The following is a 15704-nucleotide window of genomic DNA, read 5'->3' as shown; positions in this document are numbered from 1 at the left end:
CATCACTGACCTCGCAGTCTTCATCACTCTTATATGAATGAAATATTCATTTTTGAAAATAGTTGGGAAGCTGTAAGGATAGGAAAGGACAAAATTGAGGCTATGGCTAACTTGCTGCTGAAAGTTTTCAAGCTTTTTTTTTTTTTTTTTTTTTTTAACCACATACATTGACAGGGCATTCAATGCCAGGACAGAACACAAAGGCAGACAGTACAAAAAACAAAATGGTGGCAAGCTTTAGCCTATATTCAGAAAATCACATTTTTTTTTTTTTTTTTTTTTTAGAAAACTTGAAATAAAAGAATGCACCACTTTGGTAGGTGAGCATAATGAGAATTAAAAACTCCAAGATAGAGAAAATATGTTCCTGGTGACTCCTTAAGCACTGATACTTTACTTTGTCAAGCTCTGCTTCTTGGAGCAAGCGTGTGTATGCAACTTGGCAGTTGCTAAGGAAACAATCATTTGGGGGAAACAGGAGAGTAAAACAGACATAAAACCTACATAAAATTGACATGAAATGGCAATGGCTTCCCTAGGCAACTTCCTACACGTTCATAGGTACATGTACCTAACACAAATGTTTCCATTTCCCAGGAATTCCCTGGTTATGGTTTTGTTTAGAAGAAGGGCTGTGTCATTTGTTTAAGAAAGAAAAATAGGGGTTAAAGAAGGAAATGTACTTTTGACTAAAGCCATTTAACACACAGAATATTTACACCATTCCCTGCCACTGTTTCTTCTCCAAAGGGCCGTGCCCCAGCACAGCTTCAGGGGCTGCTGAGGGACCTGCTCTTCCCACCCTTGAGCCTGTCTGTGCAGTCTCCCCTTCCTCCCCTGGCTCTTTTCATCACACCCAAAACATACCACTTTCATATCTAGCTTGGATTTTCTTGTGCTGTCTATTTTTTGTAGTGCTGACTACTTTTTCTGTAATGCTTTTTCCCTAGACCAAAATAATTTGAGTGTAGTGGACACTGACATCCATAYTTGAGATGGACTCACACTGCACCTCATGTTGTCTTCCCATGAAAAAAAACACAGGCTGGTTCAACTAATGAAAATATTCTGCAGCTGTTGCAGTTCAGCTAGAAAGGATGCTCCGTCTATTTTAAGTAAAATTTTAACTGGAAGATGCTTCCTTGATGTCAAGAAATCGTTCCATCACCTCAGAAATTTTTTCTTTAGATAAGGAGTCTGCATCACTTTTTTTGGTAAGTGTGAGACATGTAGTGGTCTTAGATGATGATAACTGGGAGCTGAACACCTCTTTAAAGTATGAGTAAAACATCAAATGTTAAAAAAAAAGAAAAACTGAGAGGAAACTCCACTGCAGGAGTTGCTAACACTTTCTAACAGGCAACAACTCATCACAGTGAGAGCATTGGGGTGACTTCTTAAAGGCTGTCATTATGTTCTGATAGGAAAGCAGAAAACAAGGGTGGTCACAACCACATAAAAATCTCAAATCAGACAGAAGCACAGCTACTGGCAGTGAACAAACTAGAAAAACAACACAACACTCCAAACCAGCACAAATCTCGAGCCAACATTTAAAAGTAAACATGTGAAAAGGCCTAGATTTCTCTAAGAGTCACTTAAGCATTCAGTTTTGTGTCAATAGTCAAGGAAAAGTTAGAAATAGAAACCAGGGTGATTCCTCTAGCAAAGATCCACCACCCAGGGAAGGGATCCAAGGTATGAGAGAACACAAGATGCCTTAAAAAAGCATGATAACTCCCAGTGACAAGGTTCATTGAGTGCTTTCAGCAGCTCACAGCCTTTAAGTTGAAATCTAGTCAGAATTTTCATGCTGGTGAAAGATCACTGGCATTGCTGTACATGTTTCAGTTTTAGAAAAAGCAAAGGGAAAAATGCAAGTCTTCAGGCTAAATGCTTCCCAGACGTAAGATTGAACTTGTTCATAATAATAAGCATTACACTAGTTCAGATCCATTTTGTAAATGTCTTGGAACCTGTGTTTATCTGCAGGGTAGGAAAAAAAATAAAAAGGAACAATAAATAGGCAACTTTCAGCATAGAAAGATGGTCATAGTTAAAAAAAGCCTCTGTGAATCCAACTTGTACCATGAATATCTTAGGGGAATCAAGTTGTGTCTAGTGTTGTCTATCTTGATTCCCTGACTGCCTGTCTGTGCTCTCAAATGGTGACTTCTAAAATCTGCCAGGGAGCCAAGTGAGCAGCTCTGCTGTTTGCAGCAGGGATTTGTGCCCGATGGCCACAGCCCAATGCACAGAGGAGGTCACAGCGAGCAGAGAAGGGTGGTGCCCGCTCTGGCCAGGGAAGGAGGCAGCTAAACTCCATTTTCTTTCGTGTTTGCTCCCTCTGGCACTCAGATGTGCTTTCTGGAGGGAGGCATTAGCMGCCCCAGTTTTCAGGCACCCAGAGGTTGCCAGAGGGAAGTAGTTGGGAGATGCAGCTGGGAAAGATTCACCCTGCTCTTCTTGTCCAAGTTCATTTTTTATCCTTACAGACTAGAAAGGTTGGTCTTTTCCTTGTGTTTATATGAATGTGAATGAGGCATCTCCCTCATGAAGACACAAAGAAATCTGTCTTCTTATAGTGGCATTTCCTCTGCTGAGAGAGCATTTGTGTTTACTAGTCACTGTGTTCRGTGTCCTCTGCAAGGCTTTTCCTGTTTAGGAGAGGAAGTCCAGGGTCCTGCATTAAACACCTGATTTCACACCTCACAGTGTCTCTGTCTCCTGACTGATTTACTGCTCCTCCACCTGACAGGCACCAGGCAAAAAAAAAAAAAAAGTACATGTGTGTGTGCACAGGGGGCAGAATACTTGCCTGTGACACACTAGTGAGTTTATAACACATATTAAATCTCAGAGCAGACAAAAGCTGTCATTCATTACTCCTCCTTTGTCTGTAATTTTCTACATTACATTTTAATACCATTCCTGTCCCTGAGAAGAAAAATCACRGGGACCATTTGAGTACTTTCTTATCATTAGCAAAGGGGAAATCAAGGACAGGAGCATGAACTTACAGGTGTGCAAAAGGTTCAAAAAACACCTAGTTAGAAGTGAGGGGTTTTAAACTGAAGCCAACTGACTAAAATCTACAAGACAGACCAGTGTTACAAGATCAGTTTATCAGCCCGGGGAAACTGAGGGCAGCAGGCAAGCCTGGGACACGAAGTCCCCACAATACCTTAGTTTTGGTCCAGGATACGGCCTGGCAGTTCCTCACCCTCTTAATGATCTCTGAGTCACCATAATCAAATCCAAGTATCTCATTAAAACACCACGGTGTGTCCAAAACCACCTGCAAATGGGAATTTCTTGGGGCTAAATCAATGTRTTGCAGTGAAGTGTTTGCTGGTAGTCTCGGGGGGACTTTTAAAACTTGCCTACCTTGGATAATTTTTTCAGACCTAGAGCTAATACTTTGGCATGAGCAATGAATAGACAAGAGTGATTTCATTGTAATCCAAATGTGCCAAATTTTGAATTTGGGACAAATGAGTGAACTACAACGGTAGTTTAGTGTTATTTACATAACTAACAAAACTTTTCTTGAGGTTTTGCAGCAGCATCTTACAGGAAAGATCAGTCTGCTGATCTGTTTTACTTGAAATCTCTCTGTTGACTTAAATGGAATTTCTCTTCCAKGAGACAAGCAGAGATGGGTGTCCTGAAGGAAAAGATGCATTTGTGTCTTATCCAGGGACAAATAAATCAATGTTCAAACATCCAGAGCGTCAGGGGAAACCAAGGGTTAGCTGGGCTGAAGGTACCTCGGGGTTGCCGGGCACCCTTTCAGCAGGACTGGTTTTTACACCAACATTTGGCAGCTTGCACTCTCTTTGATGGGGAAAAAATGGACCCTTATGGTACCTCTGGTAGGAGYGTGGTACATGGAAAGAAACAAATCCTGTGCTAAATTCGACCTGAGCCTCTGGCAAGCAAGCCTGACCCTCCTGAAATTATTGAATTCACTAATGGGATCCCTCTGTGTGAGGAAGGAGATAAATATCCAGACCATTTATCACAATCAGATTATTAAACATTTAGAAGTGACATTAAAGGGGACGCTGCACAGACTAATGCCCAGATCAGAGCTGGCAGCCCCAAAGCCTGTTAGCAGCCCAAATTGCTCCATCCTCAGTCTGGAGGTGCTAATCAYGGGCTGGGTGTCTGGTGGAAATGAACATCCATCAACTCAGGCCTCGGGGCTGCAGTTTCACTGTTCAACACTACAGTGAAGCAGTCAAACAGAAAAAGCAAACCAATATTCAGSAGAGCTCTGCACAAAAGCTCAGATCCTTGACACAATCACTTTGTTGTGCTGCCACCCTTATTTTTAGCATATTTTGATRGGTTAGACTTTTCCTTTTTTGTCTCAGCCTGGTGACAGTTAATTAAATGTTCTGCTGGATCCTGATTCATATTTTATGTGATGAACTGATTCAAAGGGAAAACCTGTTTGAACTGCAGTGGGTAGATGGGYGTGGGGGGTGGAAGTCCTTACATAAATAATCACATCATTTTGTATATCATCACTTAGTGGTTTTCATCATSTCTGCAGCTCTCTCTGCTATTCCTTCTCTAGATGTCCGTTCTGTTTGTTTTGTTAAGTTGACACATGAACAAATCAATCTGTCTGCTACTCTGAGCAGCTAAGCCCTACGCATCTGTGCTCCTGAAAGCTGAGAAAAAAACAAGATAAAAAAAAATAAATTCCTCATAGAGTGCAGGAAGAAGATYTGTTTCTTTTTTTCTGGCAATTCAGTTAAAGCCCAAAGGGCCATTCATTAGGTTTTGCTATTGGATTTTGGACCAGAAGGACTACTAATTGGAAGCACCAAATGCTCTATGATCACTTATGTGCCTTGACCTYGAAAGGGAAATCAAATATATCCTTAGAAATAAATACGAGAAGACACATTCATTGCACCTCTGAGGATAACCACCCACGTATTCTGTGGAGCTCTGCCGAGCAGCTTAAAGGACAACAGGAGGCTGAAGGAGAACTGGAGCCTTGCTGACCCAAACCCTAAAGAAAGGTGTGAATGTGACAGCCTGTGTAGCAGCAGCGGGCAGGAAGATGTTCTAATTGTTTGCCTGTCTTCACAAAAAACCGGAACCGACCCTGTCTAATTGGCCACCTCTATCCCTAAGTACACAAAGCAGGGAGCAAACATTATTGCCAGTGATGACCCAGCTGCAGCTATGTGACTGATCCTACAGCCCAGAGAAACYTGAGTTTTAAATTTTGTGTGGCTGGCAATAGAGAACACAGCAGACAATCCCTGACGAGGACAGCAGCTAGTGAGAGAGGATTTGCCTTTTCTCCTGTGCGTAAAATTGTGATTCCTGTTTATCATTATGAATAGTTTTAATGTATTAATGTATTGCATTTAATGTAATGTATTTATTACCAATAATGTGGCAGATAGCAGAGGAAAATCTGTGCGACAAAAAATGGCAAAAATGCAATGGATTTWAATGAGGATAAAAGACACTTTCAAAGACTCAAAGTTATTAAGCACAGGATGAACTTCAGTCAGTTTTTTCTGGAAAATTTTGGCCACCAAACTTTACACAGTTGCTTCTGTAATGAGCCTAATAACTTAAAGGTAAACTAAAGCATTTATTTTACAGAAAGGCCAATCTTACAGCTGGGAGAAAATTTACTGCATCACTTGGAAARTTCTGCAATTACAATTATCCTCATTATAAAAATGTGTTCCTCCTCATTATTTAGGTGCTGTTGTTGAAAGCTTAATGGTTCACACTCATTTATATGGGAACAAAATAAACAGTTTATTATGAAGTATGGAACTACAGCATAATGTTCTCAAAAATTAGTTCAATTTTAATGAGGCTGCAGAAAAAGTAAGTTATGTGTTCATTTTTGTTCTGGCTAGGTGCTGAAATGCAGCTGTAAGGGCTGTTCCAACCCAAGCAGACAGGCTGAAGTCTCACACAAATCCCTGCTCTCTCAGGAGACAATGATCAAATTTTCATTAAGACCTTTCAATGCTTCTGTTGAAATCCTTGGGCTACAGGCAGATCCAAAATAACCTCCTTTTAAACCAAGTGTTTAACCTTGGGGGGCTTATTYGATATGAAACACAGCTGCTTTTCAATTTCTAAGTTGACCAAAAACTATGCATTTGRAATCTACCTTGGGCTTTTGAGTTCTCATACAGAAGCACTTGAAAATGCAAGTGTAGCTCCATATTATTTTCCTAGAGGATTGTGACAGGAAAAGTTTATAAATTCAGGACAGCCCCTGAATTTCCACACAACTTCCATTCCGTTTTCACATGAGCCTTTATAAATTGTCAATATTTACCTGGCGAGAACAATTTTCCACAATGCCAAAAATGAAAATGGAAATGTAACTTACAATTGCCGCAAAACAAAGTGATTTTCATGACAGTGACTGAAAAAAAAAAAAATATATAAAACCAGATTGAGGCTAAGCCAACATTTTGTTTCAGTGCTTCACTTCATATAAATAAATCTGTGCCAGAGTAATAAGATTGCTGAGCATCACTGGAAGCTGAACAGATGCTCATTTCTTTGTGATTCTCAGTCCATCTCTGTGGAACCTAACTTTCAAGTTGATACTAAAATCTGCTACTGATACTCCTTCTTGCCACTATCCACTTCCCAAGGCTATTTTGTACTTGGAGAAAAGCTTCTTTGATTATTGCACAGAAATATATTCTTCTAGTTTTCTCAGATTATTTGGAATTTCTGCTTTGTGACTTTAGTCCCAGCTGAAATTTTCACAGGGACAGTAAAACTTCATCATCACCCCCACGGTTTTAAGTTGCAGAAATAATAAACTATTCAAGACTTGTGGTAAAAGGAAAATATCACAAACTTTCAAGCTCAGAGCAGAGCAGGGCTTAGAGATGCGTTTCCGTGCTCCTGGGCCTTTTTAAAGAGTTTCTTGTAGTCTGGGAGGAAAATTGGGACAGATGTTTGAGAATGAACCTGCAACTCCGGCAATTCATGTTTTCCATACAAGTGTGTTGTATGTGCAAGGTTTAATCTGAATGAACTCTTGCAGCTGACCTTGGGACGTTTTCCTTACAAACCCCCTATAATACAAGATACTGACCAAGGTAAGTCAAAAATCAACATTTACTCATATTTCAAACCAAAAAGGGCAAAGCAACAAATTGCCCTTGAACAGGTAGCACTTGGGACACATAATGTGCTGCCCTGAGTATTGTAATGACTAAAACCAACCCCCCCCACCAAATCTAAACCCAGAAACATTTGTATCAAATTTAGCTTTTCTATCATTTCCACCAGTATTTTTCCCCATTTTCATTTGCTATATTAAATACAATCCAACAGTGAGTCTGCAATAGACTGGCTTCACTCCTCAAAAACCATGCATGTCAGGTATGGATTTTCTTCTTTCCCTGTTCTGGGGCACACAGAGATTCCTCTCAGCTTTCCTGTTGCTCCCAACATGCTAAATCAAGAAATAAAATAATATTTAAGATTAATTCTTCATAGACAGAGGTGAAAACTATGTGCTCCAAATTAAAATCTACTTCATAGTATATCAAACATACAAGAAGAAAAACAGACTCACAGTTTGAAATTTTTTGTTACAGTAGAAACTGAGGCTCCATTTAAAGGTTCTGTTTCAGGATGCAAAGAAAAATATTAGGAGTTTTTGTGTTGTATTTGGACAAAAGTTCAGTATCTAATAAATCGTGTTCCTTATTTCAAGATAGCAGCTGACTTGCAGAACCATCTGTAAGTTGTAAAGATTTCCTTAAAGCATTTGACGTAAGCTATACCTCAGCAAAGGTCAGCTCTCGCTTTAAGACTATTGAGAAGGTTAATTTGACCAGATAAATCCAGACTTCACCCTGAAACTCAGTTGACATTTTTAGATCAAAAGTGAGTGATGGTAGTAAGGGGGAAAAATCAGTCTCAGCTGCTTCTGTTCAGTCACCGGGGAAAGCAGAACAGCCAGCATTAAAACCCTAAACTCCTCAGTTACTGTGTCCRTATGAAAGTTGGATTCTGGAGCTCAACAGCTTCAAAGAATTTGTTTTTCACTCTGTAGCTGTAATACTGTAAAGATTTCAGTAGCCAGCTGGGAGAAAGAGGAAAGGAGAGAGCGTGACTTTCCTGGCTAAGGCGGGAGCCTGGCTAACTGTGGAGTGGAACAGCCCTCACCCTCTGCACTGACTTACATGKGAAAGGCAGAGAAACAAGGATCTAAAATATTAAGGACATCAGTGTTGGAAATAATCTCTCTTTGGAGGAAAAAAGACRTATATCTCTGCGTGTTCACATGCACACACATGTATATGTACAACATAAATACACAAACACGTGCAGACGTATWAAGGAACTCAGCTGAAAATTCCTGGGAAACACCTGTTGTCACAAGACAAATAGGAATGTTTGAGTCACCATTTTCACCTACAGTGCACAATCTGCTTTTGCARCGCTGAGTAATTTTTAAGCAGGCACTCTGCCACTTCAGCAGATGGGTAAGAGCACAGCCATGCCAGSCAACCAGCCTGTCCCTGTCCCAGCCATTCCCTTGCCAGCTCCCCATCCCAAAATGCTTGAGCAGCATGCGTTGTTTCACCTCTGCTAGTGGGGATGTGTCACTGTCTGAATATGGAGCACAGGTAAACTTTTAAAATTCTYCAATCAGCAGAATAAAATATCTATTCTGGGAGGTAAATCCATCAGGGTTTGGATTTTCTCTGAAAGCAAAACAGGAGAATAAGCTCCATGCAGTGCTACGTGCTAGCCATGATCTGCAGAGGGTTCACACCTTTGTCAGGGAGCAGCAGGAATTGTGGAGTCAGGGAAAGGGGCACAAAGTGGGACTGACCCAACTGCTGCTTCTCCAGCCACGGTGTCCCAAAGCCTCTGGGATCTCATCCAGGATTCAGCAGCCTCGGGAGCAGGAGAGGATTTGCTATCCCTGCCCTGAGTGTGGCCTCTGCTGCACCATCATGGTGCCATCCATGGGTCTGTGGCCACAGAAATTTCAGCTCCTGAACAGTTCCTGTTTTTTTCTACACAGAAACAGTAGGACTTTTCACTCCATACATTTTTCTCAGCACTGCCTTCCTATCAAACCATTCAGGTAAGTCCTGCTTCATGTAAGAACAACAGAAAACATGACTTTAAATCCATTACTACTTAATGCTTTCCAAACAGCCACAAGCAATAGCAAAAGCTGCAGGTGCAAAGACTGAAATTCTCGATAACACACAACCACAAGAGAGGGTTCTTTTGTGTCTTTCTGATGGYGCTGCATCAAAGCACAATAGTTAAAAGGGTCTGTTATAAATTAGTCACGCTGCTTTCACTTCTGTTTAGGGCAGAGTTTTCTGTTGGGTAAATCCTTGCCTGCAAGGGGGTAACCAATSCACAGGTAACCTGTGGGAACTGAAAACCAGAGGTATTTGCAAAGTGCTGATGTATGGAGCTTTAGAAGTGTTTAYCTTAACAAGAGTGAAAACAGAACAGTTTTTCACTGTCAAAGATGCATATGCTGCAAAATGTTTAGATGAATGTGCATGCACGCATAGCCAAATATACATAAAAATATGGATTTYCATTATTGTAATAACATGCTAATAAATTTAGAAGAATGATCTGGAAATGTCATCATTTACCCATAAGTGTGCTTGCTGTACAAGAGCAGCTAACCATTTTCCTTCAATCACAGCTGTAATTAAGTCAGAGGAAAACGGCAGTGGCTGAAGGTTCATGCTGGAAGACTGACATGATGTCAGGTTTCCTAAGTAATAAGATGTGGAAAATGTCAAATTATTGCTGAGGGAGAAAATGTCAAGGATGCACTTAAAATTAGCTTTCCCATGCAAGAGTGCCAGTGAACAGGAGGATGCAGAAAGATGATTATGACCAATGTCCAGATGCTGCCATTCCAGACACAGTGATGGCTCGGGCTCAAGTGCACAGATCCTTTCAGTTCTCCATTGACACCTGAAAATTGTCTTCAGTGACTCCACGACAAAAGATATAACTTCCTCAAAATTTTCCTTTTCAGCTGTTATGCTTTAGTCTGAATTAGCATAGATCTAATTTCTCCCTTTTGTGATTTTTTTTTTCCTTAGCTTTCAGAAGCACTCTTGAATATGAAAGTGCATCATTTACTAAACCAACACATTCTGAAATTACACGTCATGCCAAGAAATATTTAATGGCTCACAGGACTGGCATGCCCCAGTTTAGAGAAGTCTTCAATAAGGTAGGACATACTGCAGTCAACTCCCTCAATTCTCTGTGATCAAAGTACTTGAAAGTGAGTAGGCAGCTTTTATCAGTAAATGCTTGGTTTTAAATCATAACAACTATTTCAGGTTTCCTTGTCCTTGTTTGTAAATTGCCTACTTTTTATTTTTTCCCAAATGTTCCAACCATCTACCAAGGGAAAAACTCTAAAACTTTAYGGTGCATCTGAGTGGATGATTAATCAATCTTTGAACTTCTAACTTGAGTGCTGCACAGCCACAGAAGGTAGCTGTTAGAAAGCATTAAAAGTGTGCAGCTTCCCATCATTCAGTATACATTTCTTCTCTCTCCCTTCCCCAGTCCYTTTCCGAATGTCTGTTGCCATATTGCCAGTAAATTCTTTACATAAAATAATGCTATTTTTATGTTTTAGAGCTGTATAAACTCTTGAATGGTCTTTAAAAAAGAAACAAAATATAGGCACTTGTTTTCAAAACTATGTTTTTTCAACTTTTTACAGYGCTGTATCTTGCTGAATTTTTATAGGGGAAGTCACAATTTTCTGACAAAAGGCTAAGATCAGTAATCACAGAAGCAGAGTCTCCCTGAAGTGCAGGAGGACAGTCACTACATGAGGCAGAGTGAAATATGAAGTGTGTATTATGTTTGTGTCACTGTTACTGCACACTTTTCCAGTACAGTAACAGGGAAGGAAAGACTTCAGTGATGTCCCAAAAATCTCACAAGAGGTGAGATGCAGGTGTCTCACATCTGGAAATACCTGCACGTGTACTGTGTGCATCCTGAATTGCAGGGATTGCAAACTGACTCTTTTAAAACCGCACCCTTCATTTTAATTTTGTGCTGTTTATCATTCTCAGGAGTGGATGTATCAGCATGAAGTGACMCTGGTGATATCACAGAATTGTGGAAATGSTTGGGGTGGAAGGGACATTAAAAAMCCTCAAGTTCCAATGSCCCCTGCCCCCAAYACCTCCCACTGTCCCAGRCTGCCTGRAATGYTCCCAGGGATGGGGCAGCCACAGCTCCTCTGGACCACCTTTAGGAATGTTGTTTGAGGAATCTGGAATTACATTTTGGGTGGCTTTGAGAGAAAGGACAAAAAGAATAACTAGATTCAGAGAAAGGGCTAGATAATGAAATACAAGGCACTCCTCATTATTTTGTTGAATGTAAAATGTGTCTCCGTTACAGTTAAATCTTCAGTGTCCTTAGAGAGAGAAAAAATACCTCAGATTCTGCTTGTGTAATCTCTGAATATTCCRTTTTAGACAATATTAACACCAGCTGGGAATTAAATATTAATACTTCTGCATTGAAATTACTGGTATTTGCACTTAAAATCCAAGTTTTATTATGATTTCAATATTCCATGATAATTTTCTTAATGTAGATGTCAATGTTTCAAATTTCAGTGCAGCCTCATCTATTTTTCATTTGGACTAAAAGAATTTATAACTACATCTTCCTCTTTCCTACCTATTATAATTTGAAAAAGATAGTTATCAGTAGTTGAAAATATTATTTCGTTTTTACATCACATCAAGATAGAATTATCTATATTAATGTAAATTTTCCTACAGAAAGCAGGTGTATTGGTGTGATACTCAGTAGGAGATAATTTGGGTCTTATTAGAAAATGTCTGGCTAAGAGAGGGTCACTTGTACTTTTAAATGCATTTCATTACTTAATTGACTTTCCAAAGGCATAAAAAGAAAGATACAGAAAAAAAAACCAAAAAAAACCCAAAAAAATGAACAACATGGTAAAAATTATGTATTTTTTTTTCTATCATGAAAAATAGAAGATTCTGCTGATGCCTGGGGAATTCACCTTCTCTATATGTAGCTGAACTGTCTCTGACCTTTTTTAAGGCCTTTAGGTAACAAGTTGAGCAAGTGATGTTTTGCTGCCYACGCTTTGACCTTCCAGTCAGATGATTTTGGTTAGAAAGTCATCTTACTGCAGTCTTCAGCTTACATCATCATCTGAAATATCCACTACATAGACACAAAAGCTGAAGAAAATTCCGGTTCATCAGAGGAAGTGATCATATGRGCCTTGGTGGCATGGGTGAAGCAGCACATCATGGCATGTAGGATTTGTCTTGCTTTACCATTAATACTCTTTTGTTGGTCTCAGTTTATGAACCAGAGAGTCAATCTAATATATTTTCCAAGAACAAGGAGGAAGACTACTTGATATTTTACAGAATTCTGAATTATATTTATTTTTTKGACCAAAAAGCCTAAAAATGTACACATCCCAATCAACACATAATTTGACTCTGGGTAGTTTCATCTTTAGACTGGGTGTTTGCATTCAATTTATAACTTTTGATTCATTAATCTTAGATTGTCTCTTTGTCTTACTGCAGTCAGTTCTTTGCAGCTTTGGAACATATGACTGATCTGTGTGGGATTGTTTTCTTTTCTCTGGAATTATTGGCTTCATTTATCCCTATCATGTCCACCGCCTCTCTTGTTATGAGGTCTGACATTAGGAGATCATAGCAGCTGAAAAAAAAATGTATCAGGAAGGCAAAGAGAAAGAAAGAAAAAATTCTGCTTTCACTGTAGTTTCACTTCGAATTTTCACTGCGAGGTAAAAACCCCAGATATTTCTGTGTATAACCAGCAATCCTTGTGCTGTGAGGGTTACAGGGAYAATCTGAACTGCTGCTGTTCCCCACTCGGGCTTTAATGGACCTAATCCAAGAAGATACACCCAAAGCCAGCGAGCACCTTTGACTATTTGACCTTCTAGACCACAGCTACATCTTCCTCATCACAGATTCTTTCTGATTAGCAGTCTCCTYAACTGTCCATGTTTCACCTGCTCGTAGCACTGTGGATTTTAAAAGAATCACAAAGTCCCAAAATTTAGGGATGGAATTATTYACATGCCAAGGATGCCAGCCAAACTGCTGGAGGAGGCACCACTCAATGCCAGCTCAATCCTGCTGAGAGGATGTGAGAAAAATACAGGTTGTGAATAGAGCTTTGCTGGAGTTCTTTGTAGGGATTAATTTCACTAGGAAAAGATTACAGCAGCTGTTAGCACTGCTTTCTGACAAGAGTCCTTTCTGCTGGAGGATTTGAGRATGTTATTTCTCCCCTCACTCAGATTAAATACTCAGGAACGATGTTTTTAGGCTGTGTGCCAGCTCTTGCATACCTGAAGAAGGGCTAATCTCACCTCTTGGAAAGATAAATGTCTGCTCTAGAGTAAGTGCCAGCTGTCACACTCCCTGAGGGTCTGAAATTCCCTTCAGAGCATTTCCCTGCTGCTGACCACCAATGGTACATATATAACCCAGCAACAGTACCCAGAATCAGTATTTTTGGTGCTTATCTGCAAAATAACTAACCAATATTCAAAATTAACAAATATGGCCAAAGCGCAACACCGGCATGGAAAACAGAGCACCAGATGTCCTTGGAAAAATTCAACCTTACTGATACAACCAACAATTGGGATTATACTCTGCTCCTTGTATTGTACTTTCACTTSCCAGAACACTTTCCTGGGCTCTCTTTGGAAAATTCATTATCATGGTTTTCCTCTTTTTTTAATTTTTTTTTTTATTTCTTAAATATTCCAGTTGGTAAGAGCAGAGTGCAGAACATGAGCTGCTGCATCGCTGATCAAAGTCAGCCAAAACACCTGAGATCAGAATTTGATCCACAGGTGCAGATAGGTAAAATATGGAGTGGTGTCAGCAGCTTAAAAAGAATGATAATTAGAAGGTGCTTGAACCTTCAGGTATCAATGATATACATTTACTTGTTTATTTTCCATCATGGCACTTTTGTCTGACAAGAAGAAAGTGTTACAAAGGCCAATATCTGGAGAGAGAAATGGGGTTGTCAAGGTAAGAAAAAAAAGAGTAGCAGGGATCTTTTGGTAACAGTGTATCTAAAAAAAAACATTTTGATTTCAACTTTTCATTGTTGAAAAGTTGTTTCATGAGTACTACAGAAATAGCACTCATGGAGATGTAAAGCTCTTAAATTATAAATTCATCTTTGTGGCAAGATGTTGACTGAGATTCACTCAGGCTTTTCCCAAGGCATTGTTTTCMTCTCCAGAGTTCCCTGATTGATGTGCATTTCTGAAGTCCACCTCTTCTCAAACAGCTTCCCAGTAATTGGACCCTTCTGATTTGCTCCAGATCCTTCCCTGCCAGATGCTCCYGCTCAAACCCTTCATGGATCTGCTACAGGGAGGTGGAATTGCTGCGTATGCTAATCTTGCATTATTGTCAACAACAGATCCATCATTTGTTGAGCTGGTAGGATGTTATTCAGAAAACATGTTTCCTGATTAATTTCTCTATTTTGCACTTCACTAATGCTATTTCTCTTCTGCTGTGCTTAAGAGAATCTTATAAGAGATGTTATAGAGACCCAGGATCAAACCTTAGCATGTTCATCTCTTTCAGATTGCAATGCAGGTCCTTATTTTGAACTCTGAATATATTTCACTGTTCAGTAAATATTTATTAAATGGACTGCTTGGATGCAGCAGTGAAATTCATCAAGTAATAAAATACTTGTAAAAAAGTTTTTGTTCCTAAACAATTAACACATAGATTGCAAATAATCCATACAGCAAAAGAGCTATGGGAAGGCTACCAGAGACTTTTTTCCTGTTCTCTGTGAGCCATAAATGTTYTTCCACATSCCAGACCATGGAAAGAATTCAGCAYGATGATGTTTATGGATATGACATGTCTACCAGGAGTGAAACATAAACATTAAAATTTTCCTAAGTTTTTCTTCCACTATATGAAATCTACTTCATATTGTGAGATTTAAGTTTAATAGAGRCAAAAATCTCATGCAGACAGAACTATTTATTTCTAGGCTGTGTACACTGGACGAGTGGCTCTGAGATCCTGCTACCTTAAAATTCAGCAGAGCCCCAATTTACAACAGTACCTTAACCTGAATGAGCATCATTTCCAGCGAGAAAGTGCTAAAGGGATTATTTTCATTTGTTCACAGAAAACTAGTTTTCATCCAGAAATAATTYGGTTTGCTTGCCACCTTGCTGCTCAGCTTTCCTCCCTGTATTGCTCAAGTCCAGTCATACGAAAAAATAGATTCAGATATATTGATTTTCCTTCTGATGACTGCCTGTCATCAGGCAGGTGTGAGAATCTCCTACAGAGGSAAATGATTGAGTTTGCACACAACTTCACGCTGTAGTTTTATTTTCCACTTCCATTTTTCTTGTATTTTTTTTTTATAAGCCATGCCAGCTTAACCTGAAGGTGAGCTGAAAAACTGGTGAAAGGTGAAAYACGAAGGTAATTAATTTGGTCTCTGACCAAGCACATAACCTTTGCCATCTCTATGCTAATTTGTGTTGCACCACCTATTTGTGCCTTCCACTCCCAGAAATCATCTTGAAACTGAAAGGGACACTGATATAAAAA

This window comes from Malurus melanocephalus, unplaced genomic scaffold, assembly GCF_030028575.1.
Source record: "Malurus melanocephalus ecotype Western Australia unplaced genomic scaffold, MMel_1.1 scaffold_645, whole genome shotgun sequence".
Lineage (NCBI taxonomy): Eukaryota > Metazoa > Chordata > Aves > Passeriformes > Maluridae > Malurus > Malurus melanocephalus.
The sequence above is the reverse complement of the archived record's forward strand: the minus strand, read 5'-3'. Positions refer to the sequence as shown.